The 16,331-nt window shown below is 46.9% G+C and overlaps 1 protein-coding gene and 1 long non-coding RNA gene across 2 annotated transcripts in view; one reads left to right on the top strand and one right to left on the bottom strand.

Annotated features, from left to right (window-relative positions):
* Nucleotides 1-12,390, top strand: part of LOC138752421 (uncharacterized) — a 37,804-nt gene extending 25,414 nt beyond the window's left edge. Inside the window, exon 3 of the long non-coding RNA XR_011350628.1 lies at nucleotides 12,259-12,390. This is a non-coding gene — a long non-coding RNA (uncharacterized lncRNA). The remainder of the gene's footprint in view (nucleotides 1-12,258) is intronic.
* The window catches only part of LOC138752420 (calsenilin-like), a 79,799-nt gene that overhangs the window by 52,476 nt on the left and 10,992 nt on the right, over nucleotides 1-16,331 (bottom strand). The window lies entirely within an intron of this gene.

Below are 16,331 nucleotides of genomic sequence, written 5' to 3'. Positions count from 1 at the left end.
ATTCACTGCCCATTGAAGCTGTGGAGGCAACCTCAGTGAATATATTTAAGAGAAGGTTGGATAAATTTTTACATAGTAGGGGAATTAAGGGATATGGGGAAAAGGCAGGTTGGTGGAGATGAGCCGATCATCAGATCAGCCACGATCTCATTAAATAGCGGGGAAGGATTAGCGGGCGACTCCTGTTCCTATTTCTCGTGTTTTTATCTCCTACGCCATAACCCATGAAGGCAAGCACGCCATTCACCTTTTTCACCACTCTATTTACCCATGTTACAACTTCAGGCAATCAAGGACGTGAACCCCAAGTCTCTCTGTTTAACAATATTCCCTGGTGCCCTTCCATTTACTGTACATGTCTGATCCATATTGGACTTCTCCAGTACTTCACCTTGTGCTTATTGGCATCCAGGACTCAGCTTAACACCCCATCTGACTGCGGCTTTAGACAACTCTCCTCACTATCCACTACACCACTGGCTTTTGTGTCATTGACCAACTTACTCTGACCCTTATCAATTAGCCAGCTGGCTCCGAGTCCCATGTGCCTTAATCTTCTGGACCAGCCTGCTATGTGGGATCTTATCAAATGCCCATCCGGCCTTCATCAATCAGTTGAAACATGGAAGTCTGCAGACGGTGTGATTGTAGTAAAACACACACAGGAAATGCTGAAGGAACTCAGCCGGTCTCACAGAGTCCGTGGGAGGTAAAGATATAGAACCAACGTTTCACCCCTGAACCCTTCTTCAAGATGCAAGCCAAAACCAGGATAAAGAGCTGAGAGAGAAAGAGGAAAGAATGGGAGGGGAGGAGTTCAGACTAAAAGCCAACTGGATGGCATTAATATTGACTTCTCCAGGTTCCGTTACCTCCCCCCACCTCTTCATCCCCCTTTTCCCCAGCTCTATCTCACCCTCCCTCTTCTAAAGTTACCGTATTCCCTGTCCCACCCCTTCCCCTGTTGCCTTTCCCCCTGCTCTATCTCACCCCTATTCCCTCTGTATCCTTTCACAGAGCCAAAATCAATTCTCACCTTCCCTCTTGTATCTAATTAACACCTTTTGTTTGTCGGTCTGGACTCCTCCCCCTCCTGTTCTTCCCCCCCCCCTCCCCCCCCCATCTTTCTCTTTCCACCCTTTCATTCAGATGCCTCCCTTTTTAGGTTAAAAAAGTAATACCCCTGTTATTTGGAGATCAAGCAATTGGCAACCTCAGGCAACCGACGAGGAAAATAAATAGGTAAAAAAAAATAAGGATGCTTAAAATCAGTGCACCTCACTGTTAGTTCGCCAATCGTGCAACACGCAATCTCAAGCAACCGGAAAATACACATCCAGTATTTATCAATCCCCATAGGTGCCAGATACCAGGGTTTTTTTTTAAAAACTGTGCCTTGATGAAGGGCTCAGGCCCAAAACGTCGGTAATATAACCTGTTATGGGTGCTGTGAGACAGACTGAGATCTTCCAGTCTTTCTGTGTGTTTTTATCTTCTCAAATAAACTTAATTCCATCTACCCCATTGCAAATACCTCTGAGATCAGCTGCTGCCAAAATCAACCTCAACAGTTCTATATATTCACCAGTCAGCCCTTGAAGCAAGCCCCCATTCAGAATTATCATGACTGGCCATCACAACTCAATCCATTGTTCCCCTCTGAACTGATCCCAATGCATCGAGCCTCTGCCTTAAATAAGATGACCAGTACTGTGATAACTCTAGATAAGGTCTCACCAATTCTACAGCTCAGTACAGGCCCTTCAGCACACAGTGCTGGCCAACATAGTAGCCTACTCTAACAGCTGCCTAGAGTTCCCCTACTGCATTACCCTCGACTTTTTTTCTAAGCACCTATCTAAGAATCTCTTAAAAAGATCCTGTCTCCGCCACCGTTGTTGGCAGCGCATTCTATTCACCTCCCACTCTTGCCTCTTATTCCCAAGCACCTTAACACTATGCTCCCTTGTGTTAGCCATTTTGGACCTGGGAAAAAGCCTCTGGCCACCCACACGATCAGTGCCTCTCACTTCCCGTCGCTCCAAGGAGAAAAGGCCAACTTCACTCAACCTATACTCATAAGGCGCGCTCTCCAAACCAGGCAGCATCCTTGTACCTCCTCTAAAGCATCTGCATCTGCCCTGAGGTGCGGTGACCAGAATTGAACAAAATATTCCAAGTGGGGTCTAACGAAGGTCTTATATAGCTGTAACATTACTTCACGGGCCTTGAACTCAATCCTGTGGATAACTCAATCCCACACACCATAGGCCTTCTTAACACTCTCATCCTGTGCAGCTTTGAGCGTTTTATGGACACAGACCACCCCCCCACTCCACCCAAGATCTGTCAGTTCATGGAGCTTCCCCTTAAAATTGTATTCTGCCTTCAAATTTGACTTCCTGAAGTGAACCCACTTTTCTGGGTTAAAATCCACCTCCCACTTCTCAGTCCAGCTCTGCTTCCTATCAATGTCCCTCCGTAGCTTCTGGCAACCCTCCAGACTATCCACCACACCACCCACTTTTGTTTCATCTGCAAACTTACCAAATCCACCCTTGCACTTCCCCATTTGGGTTATTTATAAAAATCACCGAGAGGAGCAGATCCCCATGTAGAATACAAACCATCTACTACCACCCTCTGCCTTCTCTGGACAAGCCAATTCTGCATCCAAAAAACAAGACCTCGTTGGATTCCACTCCTCCTTACTTTCTGAATGAGTCTTGCATGGGAATTTATCAAATTCCTCACTGAAATCTCTATACACTACATCCACCGCTCTCCCTTCATCAAAGTCCTTTGCTACATCATTTAATCAGACTCATGGTGCACGACCTTCCCCTGATGCAGCCACGCTATCCCTAATCAGATTAAGCCTCTTTAAATGCTTGTAAATCCAGTCTCTCAGAACCTTCTCCAACTGGTCTATAATTTCCTGGGTTATCTCTCCTCCCTTTCTTGAGCTCCAATTCTCTGGTACTTCTCCTATCCCTAGTGATGCTGCAAAGATCATCGCCAGTGGCTCAGCCATCTCCTCCCTTGCTCCCCAGAGTAGCCTTGGGTAAAACTGGCGAATTAACTAACCAAGCTTTCTAATTCATCCTTTCTCTTGATGTCAATATGCTCAAATGTTTCAGTCCACTTTATAAGTCACCCTCACTATTGCCAAAGTCTTTTTCTCTGGTGAATACTGCAGCAAATAATTCATTAAGGGCCTCTGCTACCTCCTCCATCTCTATGCGCTCACCGCCCCTGATGGGCCCTATCTTCACATAACTCAACTTCTTGTTCTTTACATACAAGTGGAAGAGGTGTAACTGATCTGTGTTAATATTAATCCTTAGTTTAATGTTAAAATGATATTTTATACAAGTATGGTTTAATAAGTTAGGTTTGGGTGGTCAGGGAAACAAAGATAGCACGTTAGCATTTAAAACATAATTGACCACAAAGGTCAGTTTGAAAGACGGAATGGCTGCAGATTGCAATTGAAGAGATGAAAGATTTTTATGATGGTTCTTGAGATAAGTGGGACAATGGATTGAGTATACAAGAAGCCATTTTTGTTAGTAAATTCTGGCCTGGAACCAGGGGAGAACCATCAAATTAATTCCCTTGTTTCTGTAAGTAACTGGACAGAGATGTTTTTAGCTCATCAGTGTGAAAAGACATTATGAACTTCCAAGAGAGAAATGAGGTCACACACCATGTGACACGAGAAATTTGCGAGAAATATATTTTTTGGAATACGAGGCAAAGAAGTCAGTTTAGGAAACCTGCAATCCTGTGAAGGTACAGGTCTGACCAGCAGCAATAATTCCCCAACACTGCCTATGTTCTTCCTGCAATAGGGGAACACGGAATAAGTGGCTTTGAAATAAGTAGGTCCACTTCTAACTGTCTCTTTAAGGCAGTGTAGTCAGTTGAAAGAACTGAGACAGCAGGCTGTGAGCTTGTTTAGCACAACTGATTTACTTTGAGGCTGCAGCCTTCAAGGCCATCCGGAGCCTGCCCCTCGCATCCCGGAACATACGCCATGCACGTACACGCACTTTCGGTCTGGGCCAGAAGACAAGGACCTGTGACGCCATCTTTGCTGCGTCTGCCCCACTGACCATGCATGACAGGCGGGGCCAGTCCACCACAACAGATTCATTGTTTGGAGCATTGATTCCAAAAGCCTTCATTCAACAGAAGTAAACAGACTCCAGAACTCTTCGGCAAGTTAAGAGGGAGTTTGCAAAATCACTCATAGGAAGGAAAATCTCTCTGAAGGAAAACTCATCGAAAGAATTGTGAGTTTAAAGAGGCTTGAAGATAGGATGTTTAAAAGTGCTTTATAATTATTTCTGAACTGAAAATTTAAGAGCTTCAAGCAAGATCAAAATGATATTGAAGTTTTAAAATGGACTTTTCAGAGTCTGGGACTTTAACATGCACACATACACATTTACATTTGCACATAGTGGGGGGGTTTAAGGTAGAGTTTCAGTTAAAGATAAGTAAGAAATGTCATGCTATTATAGTTTAATAAAAATGATTATTTTGAATTTACCATTGTCTGGTGAATCTTTGCCATTGCTGTTCCTTTGTTGGTGCCAACAAAGTCTCTTTATCCCCCAACAAATCTGAAAGGCTTGTTAGTTCGTGACAGATGACTTGGGGTTTTACTTAACCACTGGCGTCACTAGGGGGGTGCAGACTATGTTCTGGGTGATACCATCGGGGTGGGGGGGGGGGGTAACACCAAGATGACTGTCTATAAAATTTTTGTGCAGTGTTTCAGCAGAAATTTATTATTTTTATAAAAATATCCCTGTGGTTAGTTATAACAACAAAAACATTTTTCATAAGCCCAGCAGACATGTATCAATACACCTACAAGGCTAAAACCCGATGCTCATTTACTTTTCGACCTGCCACAATGACGCTTCGAATCACGCGGTTTCGTCTGCACGCACTACAAGCCCGCGCTGTTGTTTTCATCGCTGCTGGGGTTTTTATAGTCGCTGTTTTTGTCAAATGTTCTGGTGGTCATTAGTATTTGTGAACCAATGTAAACTTTTTGAGAATGAAGTTGTAATTAAAGGAAAAGAAGGAGAAAAATCAACATAATTTTGACGTAGTTCTTAAACATTTTTATTTCAAATTCTGTTGTTTTCTTACCAAATTTTCACTTTAACACCATGAAATGATATAAATACATTTAGGTTGTGTGAATGATATTGTAATTTAAAGGTGTGATTTTAATTTTGCTGGTTGTTTATCTCACTACTATTGCCGTTACATTCAGTGATCTACGGGAATTACGATCTAAATACAAAAAAAAGTTACTCAGGGCTCTGTATGGGCTGGGTCAGCAGAAGGTCCATGGTGGAGGGTGGGGGTGGTGTGACACCAACCTTAGTGATGCCACTGTCCTTAACCCTGCTAATTGAGGCCTTCTCATAACCCCTTCCAGCGCTCCTAAATCCCTTCTTAACCTCTTTCCCGGCAATCTTTTAATTCTCTAGATCTCTATCAGTTCCTTTCTTCTTAATCCTCGTGTAAGCTTTGCTTTTATTTTTAACTAGATTTTTGACATAACCGTGGTTCTTTACCATCCTTTCCCCACCTTACCATCCTTTCCCCACCTCAATTTGCAGAGTGCCATACAAATGTCCCCTCAACTTTTGCCACATTTCTCCTGTACGTTTTGTGAGTAGATCTGCTCCCCAATTTATGATAACAAGCTTCTGCCTAATAGCCTTCTCCCCAACCCCAATTAAATGTTTTCCCAAATTGTCTATTCCTGTTCTTCTCCAGTGCTGTGGAAAAGGAGAGGGGTTAAAAAAAACATTTTATACATACAGGCACTTGCAGTCCATGAGCCTGTGCCGCCCAAACACATCCAGTTGACCTACAGCTTCACCCTCCTGGGCATCAATATCTCAGACGACCTCTCCTGGACTGTAAACACTTCAGCAGTCATCAAAAAGGCCCAGAGGCGCCTGCACTTCCTGAGAATGCTCAAAAAGAGCAAGGTGGGTCAGAAGCTGCTGATTACCTTCTACAGTTCCACCGTACAGAGCATCCTGCTGTACTGCAGCACAGTATGGTTCTCCCATTGCACTGAAGAAGAGCGGCAAAGACTTCAACGGGTGGTGAGGGCAGCAGAAAAGATCATTGGATGTCCCCTACCCTCCCTGAAGGATCTCAACACCTCTCGTTGCCTCAGTAGAGCACAAGCAATAATAAAGGATCCCACCAACCCTGCCCTGCATCTGTTTGACCTACTACCCTCTGGCAGACGCTACAGGTCAATCAAGACAAGAACAAACAGACTCAGAAACAGCTTTTTCCCCCAGGCTGTCACTACACTGAACACATATCCACAAATTCCCCTCTCTGTCCTCCACATCTATTATACATACAGCCGACACCCCCCCCCCCCCCCTCCATTCACATGACATATACAGCACTGTAAATTAAATTTTTTATTCAACTTCTGTGGTGCTGCCTGTGGTTGCGTCGCTGCATTGGTAACCTTGTCTTTTTCTTTGGCTTGGCTTCGCGGACAAAGATTTATGGAGGGGGTAAAAGTCCACGTCAGCTGCAGGCTCGATTGTGGCTGACAAGTCCGATGCAGGACAGGCAGACACGGTTGCAGCGGTTGCAGGGGAAAATTGGTTGTACTGCTGTCATAAATCTCGTTGTATAATTTGTACAATGACAATAAAAAGCTATTTGATTTGACAACCCCCATACGTTTTGAAGGGTAGTAGGAAATCAGAATGCTCAGAAGAAACCCACGCAGACACGGGGAGAGCAGCAGCAGATACGCACCCCAGCTGCTGGCGCCATAACAGCGCTGCACTAAGCACAACGTAAACCGTGCCGCCCATGGCTGTGATGGCTTTCTCCAAAGTGTTCGCCCACTGAGAGATCTGACATCTGACCCGGTCCACTTCACAACACCAGGTCAAGTACACCCTCTCTAGTTGGTCTATCTACCTACCGTGTCAGGAAAGCTTTCTGAACACACCTAACAAATTCCACTCCATCCAAACCCTTTGCTCCAAAATGGTGCCAATCAATATTAGGAAACTTAAAATCACCCGTCACGTAAACCTTATTATTTTTGCATCTTTCTCGAATCTGCCTCCCTATCAGCTTGACGATGTCTCCGTGACTATTGGGGGGTCTATAATGTACACCAAGTAATCTTATTTTTCTCTTCCTATACCTGACATCCACCCACACCAATTCAATGGATAATCCTTCCCCCTTTTCTCCCCCACCTTCCCCTTTTTCTCCCTCACCTCTCTTACCCCCTTCTTTGTCCTTACTGAAACATCCAAAGCCCAGCTATTCTTGCCCCCAAGACAGCCAAATCTCTGTAATGGCCACAATGTCATAGATCCACGTATTGAGTTCATCTGCTCTATATTCCTATAACTGCTTGCATTAAAGTACCAACTTTCTACATTTATGTTCCATCTTTCCACACAGTTTCACTATACATAGTATCTACCATTTCACCAGCTACTCCTAACACCTTGGCCCCCATTTCCCCCCCTGCTCACCATGTGGTTTAACCCCCCCACACACACAGAAATATAACCTGCCTGCCAGGATATTGGTCCCTCCCCAGTTCAGGTGCAGCCCGTCCTTTTTGTACAGGTTGTTCCTTCCCCAGAGGAGATCCTAAATAATTCACAAGCCTGAACCTCTTCCCCTGCACCAAATCTTCAGCCACGCAGCCATCTGTTAGAACAGCTTGCTCTCACAAGCGCGTGGCACAGAGATTACCGCCCTTGAGGTCCTGCTGTATCTTTTTTCCCCCATATTCACCCTTCAGGACCTTTTCCCCAATCGGTGTCATTAATATCATGCCGTTTGGCTGCTCACCTCCCCTCTCAGGGATTCTATGGACTCAATCAGAGACATCTCTGAGCCAGGCACCTAGGAGGCAACGTACCATTCAAGAGTCTTGATCCTGTTAGAATTTCCCATTTATTCTCATCACCAATGAATCCCCAGTACCCTTGGAGCCAGAGAGATCAGACTCTGCATCAGAGACATGACTGCTGCAGATTTTCCCTAGTAGGTCACCCCCCCACCCTTCCCCCCCAACAGTATCCAAAATGGTATATTATTGAGGGGAATGGCCAGAGGGGTACCCTGCATCGACTGCCCATTCCCTTTCCTTCTCCTGACAGTTGTTCAGCTACCTCCTTCCTAGCTCCTAGGTTTGTCCGCCTCCCTAATAACACTTGTCCAACACATCCCCTGCCTTATGATGTTTCGGATTCCCCAACTCAATCTGTGGGGAGCTGTAGCCGGACACAGGTTGTAGTCATCGGGGACACTTGTGCAGTCCCAGATTTCCCAAGAGGAGTATATTACTGCCCAAGCTGCCATTCTTACTGCTCAGACTGTACAATAAGAAATGCCCTTACCCGAACTCACCTGCTCTTACCTGTTCCTCTTGCCTAGAGAGCTGCTGTCACCTGCAGGTCCTCTGAAGCCTCTCAAGCCTCAAAGTCCCACTCTTTCATTGGGCACTCCCAAAGCTGCCGTTGAGCCTCCCTTCCTTTCATTGGCTTCAGTCGATGAGCCACTAACTTACAATTAACTGGAGCACCTCAGGGCCAAGTGCTCAGGGCGCTCCTATTCATGCTGCTGGCCCGCGACTGCATCGTCAGATCCGGCTCCAACACAGCCAGCAAGTTTACAGGTGACACAACAGTCGTCGGCCTCGTCGGCAACAACGAGGAGTTGCTCTGCAGAGAAGAGGTGGAAAATCTCATGATGTGGCGTGACCGGAGTCTCAACGTGGACAAGGTGAAGGAGATGATCGTGGATGTCAACAACACTGTAGTGGGGAGAGTGGAGAGCATCAGGTTCCTTGGAGTTCACTTTAGTGACCTATCATGGACACTCACTTGTCAGGAAGGAGCAAAAGCGACTGCACTTCCTGAGAAGACTGAAGTGGGCAAGGCCACCGGCTACCATTATGTCAACCTCCCTCAGGAGCTCTATCGAGAGCGTCCTGGCCGACTGCATCACAGTGCGGTACGGTGGCTGCAAGAGAAATGGATCAGAGGTCAATCCACAGGACCAGAGGGTGGCAGAGAGGATGATTGGAGTTTTCCTCCCCCTTCCCTCATCAATGTGATCTACCAGGATTGTTGTCTGAAGAGGACCCCCTTCCACCCCCCGCACATAGCATCTTTCGGCTGCTTCCATCGGGGAAGAGATCCAGGAGTATCAGAGCCAGCACCACCAGGCTGAGGAACAGCTTCTTCCCATGGGCAGTGAGAACGCTGAACAACCAAAGGAACTCTCACACTCACCATTTATGAAACAATATTTATCTGTACACATGAATACGTCCTGCATATGTCTGTGTGGTGATACGACCACTAGCCTACAGCAGGGGGTGATCTCTGTCCCTGCAGAAGGACCACCTGGGGGCTGACTTAACCTGGCCAGCTATCAATCAGACGACCCAAATATAAGCCTGAGCCAGTCGCTGGGGAGCCATCACAGCTGAAACTGGTGTGTACAGACTTTTAGCAGAATAAAGCCTTTTGGTGTTTTGTGTCTGCGCGCGTCACAGTCTGTATGTTTTGTGTCTGCATGTTTTGCACCGAGGACCGGAGAACGCTGTTTGTACTTGTGCAATCAGATTGACAATAAACTTGACTGACTTTGACCTGACAAGTACCCACCTTTCCCAGTGCTTTTCAACGGTCCCACTCTCACTGCTGCTGTGAATAAACTAACAAGCTCCTAACAATTCCCCAAATAAATGAAAAACCACATCTCCACTTTTCATTTATTTCTCCCAATGATAAATGAGAACATTCTATTAGTTGTCCTAATTACTTGAATTCTAGTGCTCTGTGAATGATACTCCAGGACAAATCTCTCTGCCTGTTAGACTATGCCTTTTTCTTGCTTAAAGAAACAGTATCACATTTTGCCTCATACTTGCCCACTCACCTCACCTATCCATATCCCTTTTCACCTCAGAAACATAGAAAGACCAACAGCACAATACAGACCCTTCGGCCTACAAAGTTGTGCTGAACATGTCCTCAGAAATTACTAGGCTTACCCATAGCCCTCTATTTTTCTAAGCTCCATGTTCTTATCCAAAATAATCTTAAAAGACCCCATCATATCCACCTCCAGTACTGTTGCCGGCAGCCCATTCCACCCACCCACCACTCTCTGCGTAAAACAATTACCACTGATGTCCCCTCTGTACCTACTCCCCAGTCCCTTAAACCAGTGACCTTTTGTGGCAACCATTTCAGCCCTGGGGAAAAAGCCTCTGACTGTCCACATGATCAATACCTCTCATTGTCTTATGCACCTCAATCAGGTCACCTCTCATCCTTCGTCACTCCAAGTTCACTCGACTGATTTCATAAACCAGGCAACATCCTTGTAAATTTTCTCTGCACCCTTTATAGAGCTTCCACATCCTTCTAGTAGTGAGGACGTAAGTTACTTTCCTCCCGACCTTTGTGACATTAGCAGTGGACATTTAATTATTTGATCGATGTTCAACCAATCCCTGTTCTTGCTACTCAAGTTGCAAGACCATCTCCATCCTGGAATTTAACTCAGACGAGTGTGAGGTGTTGTACTTTGGGGACTCGAACCAGGGAATGGCCGGGCCCTGGAGAGTGTTGCAGTGAGAGCTCAGGATGTGGGTACTTCGTGGCGACATAGGTCAAAATCAGAATCAGAATTTATTATCATGAACGTGTCACGAAATTCGTTGTTTTGCGGCAGCATCACAGGGCAAATATTTATATAAACTTCCTTACAAAATAAATAAAAATGAGCAAGAAAAAAAAATTATAGGCAGTGTCCATGGTTCATTAATCATTCAGGAGGGGAGGAAACTGTCCTTGTGCCACTGCGTGCTTGTCCTCAGGCCCCTGGACCTTTTCCCCAATGGTAGGAGAGTGAAGAGTGGTGAGGGTCCTCGAGGACAGAGGCTGGGTAAGTTGACAGGGTGGTGAAAAAGGCATTTGGTACATTTTCCTTCATCGGTCAGGGGACTGCAAACAGGAGTTGGGACGTTGTGATACAACTGCACAAGACATTGGTGAGGCCACAAATGGAGCAACGTGGGCAGTTCTGTTCAGTCAGCTACAGGAAGGATGAGATGAAGTTGGAAAAGGTGCAACAATAAAAAGATTCACGAGGACGTTACCGGGACTGGAAGACTTGGATTGTAAGGAAAGGCTGGAAGTTTTCTCCCCGGGGCACAGGCAGCTGAGAGGGGACATGAAGGAGGTGCAAAAAATCACAATGGGACAAATGGTTGTGGTCTTTATTCCAGGGAAGGGACGTCTAAAACTATGGAGCCTAGGTTTAAAGTGAGATGTCCTGAGGAACAGGCGGGTAGTGGGTGTATTGATATGGTTGTATGTACTACAGGCACAGGGCTAGCCTGCCTTCCTGATGACATCATCTCCTAGACTCCTCCCTGGACTCTTCCCCTGTGACCCGGGCCATAAAGGTCGAGTCTCCTCTCCCTCCCCTCATTTCCCTAGCTTGGACTGGTAGCGCCCAACAGTGGGTCAGTGGAGTGCATTGGCAGAGGAAGGGTACAGTTGTGATGTTAGAAAGACATGGATAGGGAAGGCTTGGAGGGGTATGGTCCAGACACAGGCAAAGAAGACTTTCTCAGATAGACAATTCAATCATTGAGAAGTAAATCATTGAAGTAAGCACACAGCGCTGGAGACACTCAATAAGTCAAACTTTGTTTATTCCTGGAATGCAAGGGATAACATATGAGGAGCATTTATCAGCTCTTGGACTGTATTCATTGGAGTATAGAAAGATGAGAGGGGATCTCAGAAACATTTCGAATGCTGAAAAGATTGGATGTGAATGTTTCCCTTCATGGGTGAGTCCAGGACAAGAGGACACCCCTTTAAAACCGAGATGAGGAGAAATTTCTTTAGCCAGAGGGTCATGGATTTGTGGAATTCGCTGCCATGTACAGCTGCGAGGGCCTGCTCACTGGGGGAGTTTAAGGAGGAGATTGATAGGTATCTAATTAGTCAGGGTATAAAGGACTATGGGGGGGGGGGGGGGGGGAGAGTGGGGAGGAAGGCCGGAAATTGGAATTGGAGGCGAGAAGGGTTCAGCTCATGCTTGATCTTGTGTTTTTACTTTTAGCTCCACCACTGTGGGCGGGTTGGATTGAAGTTCTTGATTCTGTGCCATTTCACTTTGCAGCTGCAGCCACCGAAGAGGTGAGCTATCCGCCACTATCCCATCGACTACACAGCTGAGATCACCTATGAGGTCATTTCCACACTTCATTGTCTATAATGAGCAGAGAACACTCGGTTTCATCGATTTTTGATATGATTTCCATCTCCATGGATTCTTGTCTTCTCGAATTTCACCAACCATTCAGACATGCTATTTTTAATCTACTTTTACTGTAAATAGAACAACCCTGTATCAAAGGACTGTCTTCTGTTAGCCATGCTGTAAATAATGGAGTAACACGATCCCCGTTCTACGCAGATTCGGATGTCATGGAAGAGACCAGTAAACACATACGCAGTGAGGATGCTGCTGACATGTGGTCCTTGGGAGCCCATCGGAACGATAACCTGCCAGGGAGTCTTCATGAGAGGAAGTAGCATCTCCCACGTTGGGGAACGCAGCTCAGAGCATCACCCATCCCCCCTTCCCTCCACATACATCTGCCTAGGAAAGGCTCCCGACACACCAAAGGACTCATCACACCCGGGCACTGTCTTTTCTCCCTCCTCCCACACTGTTCACCAGTAGGCTTGGAGAGAGCTTCTCCCCTGCACCCATCAGGCTCATGAATGGACCCCACAACAGTGCTCCGCACAAGCATGCTGGAGAAACTCAGCAGGTCAAACCATGTACTTAATGTAGCAAAGATAAAGATGCAGAACCAACGTTTTGGGCCTGAGCCCTTCATTAAGGTACGAGCCAAATGTAGGCAGGTGCCTGAACAGAATGGTGGGGGGGGGGGGGGGGAGGGGAAGGGGGAGGAGCACAGGCAGGAGGAAATATGTGGATAAGGGAGGGTGGATACAGCCGTAAACAGGGGGAGGGCAGTGGAGAGGGAAGGGGGGGTGGAGAGCTGGAGGAAAGGCAACAGAGGGATGGGGAGGGAGGGAGGATCAGGGAGTGAGCTAGCAGAAACCAGAGAGGTCGATGTTTTGTTGCCATCTGCTTGGAGATGGAAAATTATATATTGCTCCTCCAATTTACGGGCGGTCTGGGTTCGACAGAGCACGAGGCCGTGGACAGACATGCCAGTGGGGCGCGGAATTTAAGTGGTTGGCCACTGGAGATCCCTGTCACTGATGAATGTGCTCAGCGAAGCAATCTCCCAGTCTGGGTCCGTGTCCCTCTCTGCCCCCCTCCCCCCCTACTATTTTGTTTGGGCGTCTGCTGACATTTTGCTCGTGCCTTGATGAAGGGCTCAAGCCCGAAACGTTGGTTATCTTTGCTGTATAAAGTCCACCGTTGGACCTGCTGCAGTTCTCCAGCATTGTGTTTTTACTTCAACCACAGTCTCTGCGGACTCTTGTGTTTTACTCCAGACTCTCCCAACTAACCCCACAACATCGTGATCTCATTCTACCCTTCCTCGCTGATCTCTCTTTTCAATGAATTCCAACACTCTGCAAATTGTGCTCTTTGCTCGGTTGTATGCAATGCCATCAGTCTGCTCACCAAAGAACCCAGCTCACTGTGTTTTGTGACATATCACCTCAAGTTCATTGAGATTAAATCCAAACCTTTGTGTCAGAGGTGGCCCTGGAACAGGGAGTGTGTCTGCTGGAAGGGAGGAGTCGTGGGGTGGTGGGGGGGGGGGGGGGGGGAGGGCTTCGGAAGTCCCCAACAACCATTTTGCAAATCACAGGATATTCTCCCTCCTGAAAACTCTCAACCCCGCCCACCCTGTGTAATAGAAGGCCTTGGAAACACAGTTAGTGCTGTGCTGTTACTGCGCCAGAGGCTGGGGTTCGAATCCGGTGCTGTCTGCTAGGAATTCTCCCCGTGTCTGCGTGGGTTTGCTCCAGTTTCTTCCCACTGTTCAAAACTGGGGTTTGTAGGTCAATTGGGTGGCATGGGCTCACGAGCCAAAAGGGCCTGTTACCGTGCTGAATTTTAAAATAAAATGTAAAAGTCAGGATCCGTCCGTGGTAAGAGAACCAGATCAACGCCATTCCTTATTCCCACAGGTGCAGCCTGACCTGCTGAGTATTTCCAGCATTTACTGTTTTTGTCCCAAATTTCCACCATCTGCAGTTCTTCTTTGATTTTCACCCTGTGCAGACGTTCCTTGGTTCTATTCAGCAGGGGCGCCTCAGGCTTCAAGTTGGTTAATGCCAACTTGTACTGGGACTCCATTTGTCACCCAAACAAGGGAGTAATGGCGTGGGACCCTAACCCTAATGATGCAAGTCACTAGTCGTGAAGGGCCTTGCATCCCAAGGATGTGAAAGGCTTTACACCAATGCAAATTCCATCAGCCAAGTCCCTAGAGTAATTGAACACATCCACTGCCAAGCCCACTCGCTCTTCGCCCATGACAGTGGCCCAGCACAATTCAAATGGCAGCTACAAATTTGCCAATGGCATTGAGGAAGTGAACAGGAGGGAGGTAAATCAGTTGGTTGAGGGGTATCACAATGTTAGCAAAACTAAGGAACTGATGGTGGAAGGGGAGATCAGGAAAGCAAAAATCAGTCCTCATTGAGGGGTCAACAGTGGAAGGGGTGAACATTTATCTTGGCCCTCCATGTGGAGATGAAATCACACCAGCAGCTGCACTTTGTGAGGAGTTTGAAGAGATATGCTAGGTCACCATATGAAAATTTCTACAGGTGCACAGTGGGGAGCATTCTGACTGGCCTCCAGTGATGCACAGGACAGGAAGAGGCCTCAGAGGCTTGTGATCTCGGCCTGCATCATCACGGGCACCAGTCTCCCCTCCATTAAGAGTCGGTGTCTCAAGAAAGCAGCCTCTATCCTCAAGGACACCTACCACCCAGGCCAGGCCCTCTTCACACTGCTACCATCAGGAAAGAGGTGTAGGAGCCTGAAGATGACACAAATACAGATTCTTTCCCTCCGCCATCAGATTCCTGAATGGACAATGAACTATAGACACGACTTCACTTTCTCTTTTTATGCACTAATATTTTTAAAATGTAATTTATAGCAATGTTGCATCTGTGATGGTGCCACAAATCATCAGATTTCACAACATGACAATAAATTCTGATTCTTGGTGAGGTAGAATACCTTTGAATGTGTTTGGACACTACTCAATTATTAATGGGCCTGAGATGTTGACTGCTTCTCTCTCCACAGATCCTGACGGTCCTGCTGGGTGCTTCCTGTGTTTTCTGATGGATTTCTAGTGCTTTTTGTTCCCCAATCCTTTGCAGTCAGGGATGTGGCTACAGTTTGCGCATGTTTTGAGATGCCAGAGGTCGTTTATTTTTACACAGAGAGTGGTGGTTTTTTTTTGGGGTAGGTATATATAGGTTGGCACAATATATAGGTGAGCCGAAAGGCCTGTACTGGGCTGTAATGCTCTGTGCTTGGAATGCATGGCTGGGAGTGGTAGGGGAGGCTGGTACAATAGGGACTTTTAAGAGACTATTGGATGTAAGGAAAGGGAGGGGTTGTGGACTGTGAGGGAGGGAAGGTTTATTTTGCTGGGTAGGTTCATACAAGTCAGCACAGCATCACGAGCTGTACTGTTCAATGTTCTATGTAGCTGCCTTACACACGTGGCAGGTGTTTCCCACCCCCCCCCCCCCCCACCCCCCCAGTCCCTCTCTGACTACAATAGCTGTCATGGAACAGGCAGTGAGTCCCACCGACCAGGCCTGTTCTGCATAGGTATCCATCCCTGAGATCTCGCTACAGACCTGGAGCTGGGGGCACTTCCTGTGGAGTCGGTGAAAACTGCGGACTACATCCATGTGTCCTTCAGCACCACACTGCTGATCTATTCCCGTCTGCAGAGCGAGCAGAGCCAGGACGCCGAGTCTGCACAAAGCAACCTGTATTATTAATGAGCAAAACTTCAACTCTCCGAGGTTCAGTCAGAGGCAAACGCAGCCCCACCAGGCCGGACAGAAGGAACACTTCCATTCCCAACATTCCTCAGTCCCGCCGGACTGAGACCACCCACAAATTGGAGGAACAATACCTCATCCTCGGTCTGAGTACCCTCCAACCGGATCGACTTCTGGTTTCCATTAGACTTCACTTCCCCCCCACCCCAATCTCCCTCA

Source organism: Narcine bancroftii, chromosome 2, assembly GCF_036971445.1.
Source record: "Narcine bancroftii isolate sNarBan1 chromosome 2, sNarBan1.hap1, whole genome shotgun sequence".
In the NCBI taxonomy this organism is placed as follows: Eukaryota; Metazoa; Chordata; class Chondrichthyes; order Torpediniformes; family Narcinidae; genus Narcine; species Narcine bancroftii.
Note: the sequence above shows the minus strand (reverse complement) of the source record. Positions and strands in the feature narration are given on the sequence as shown.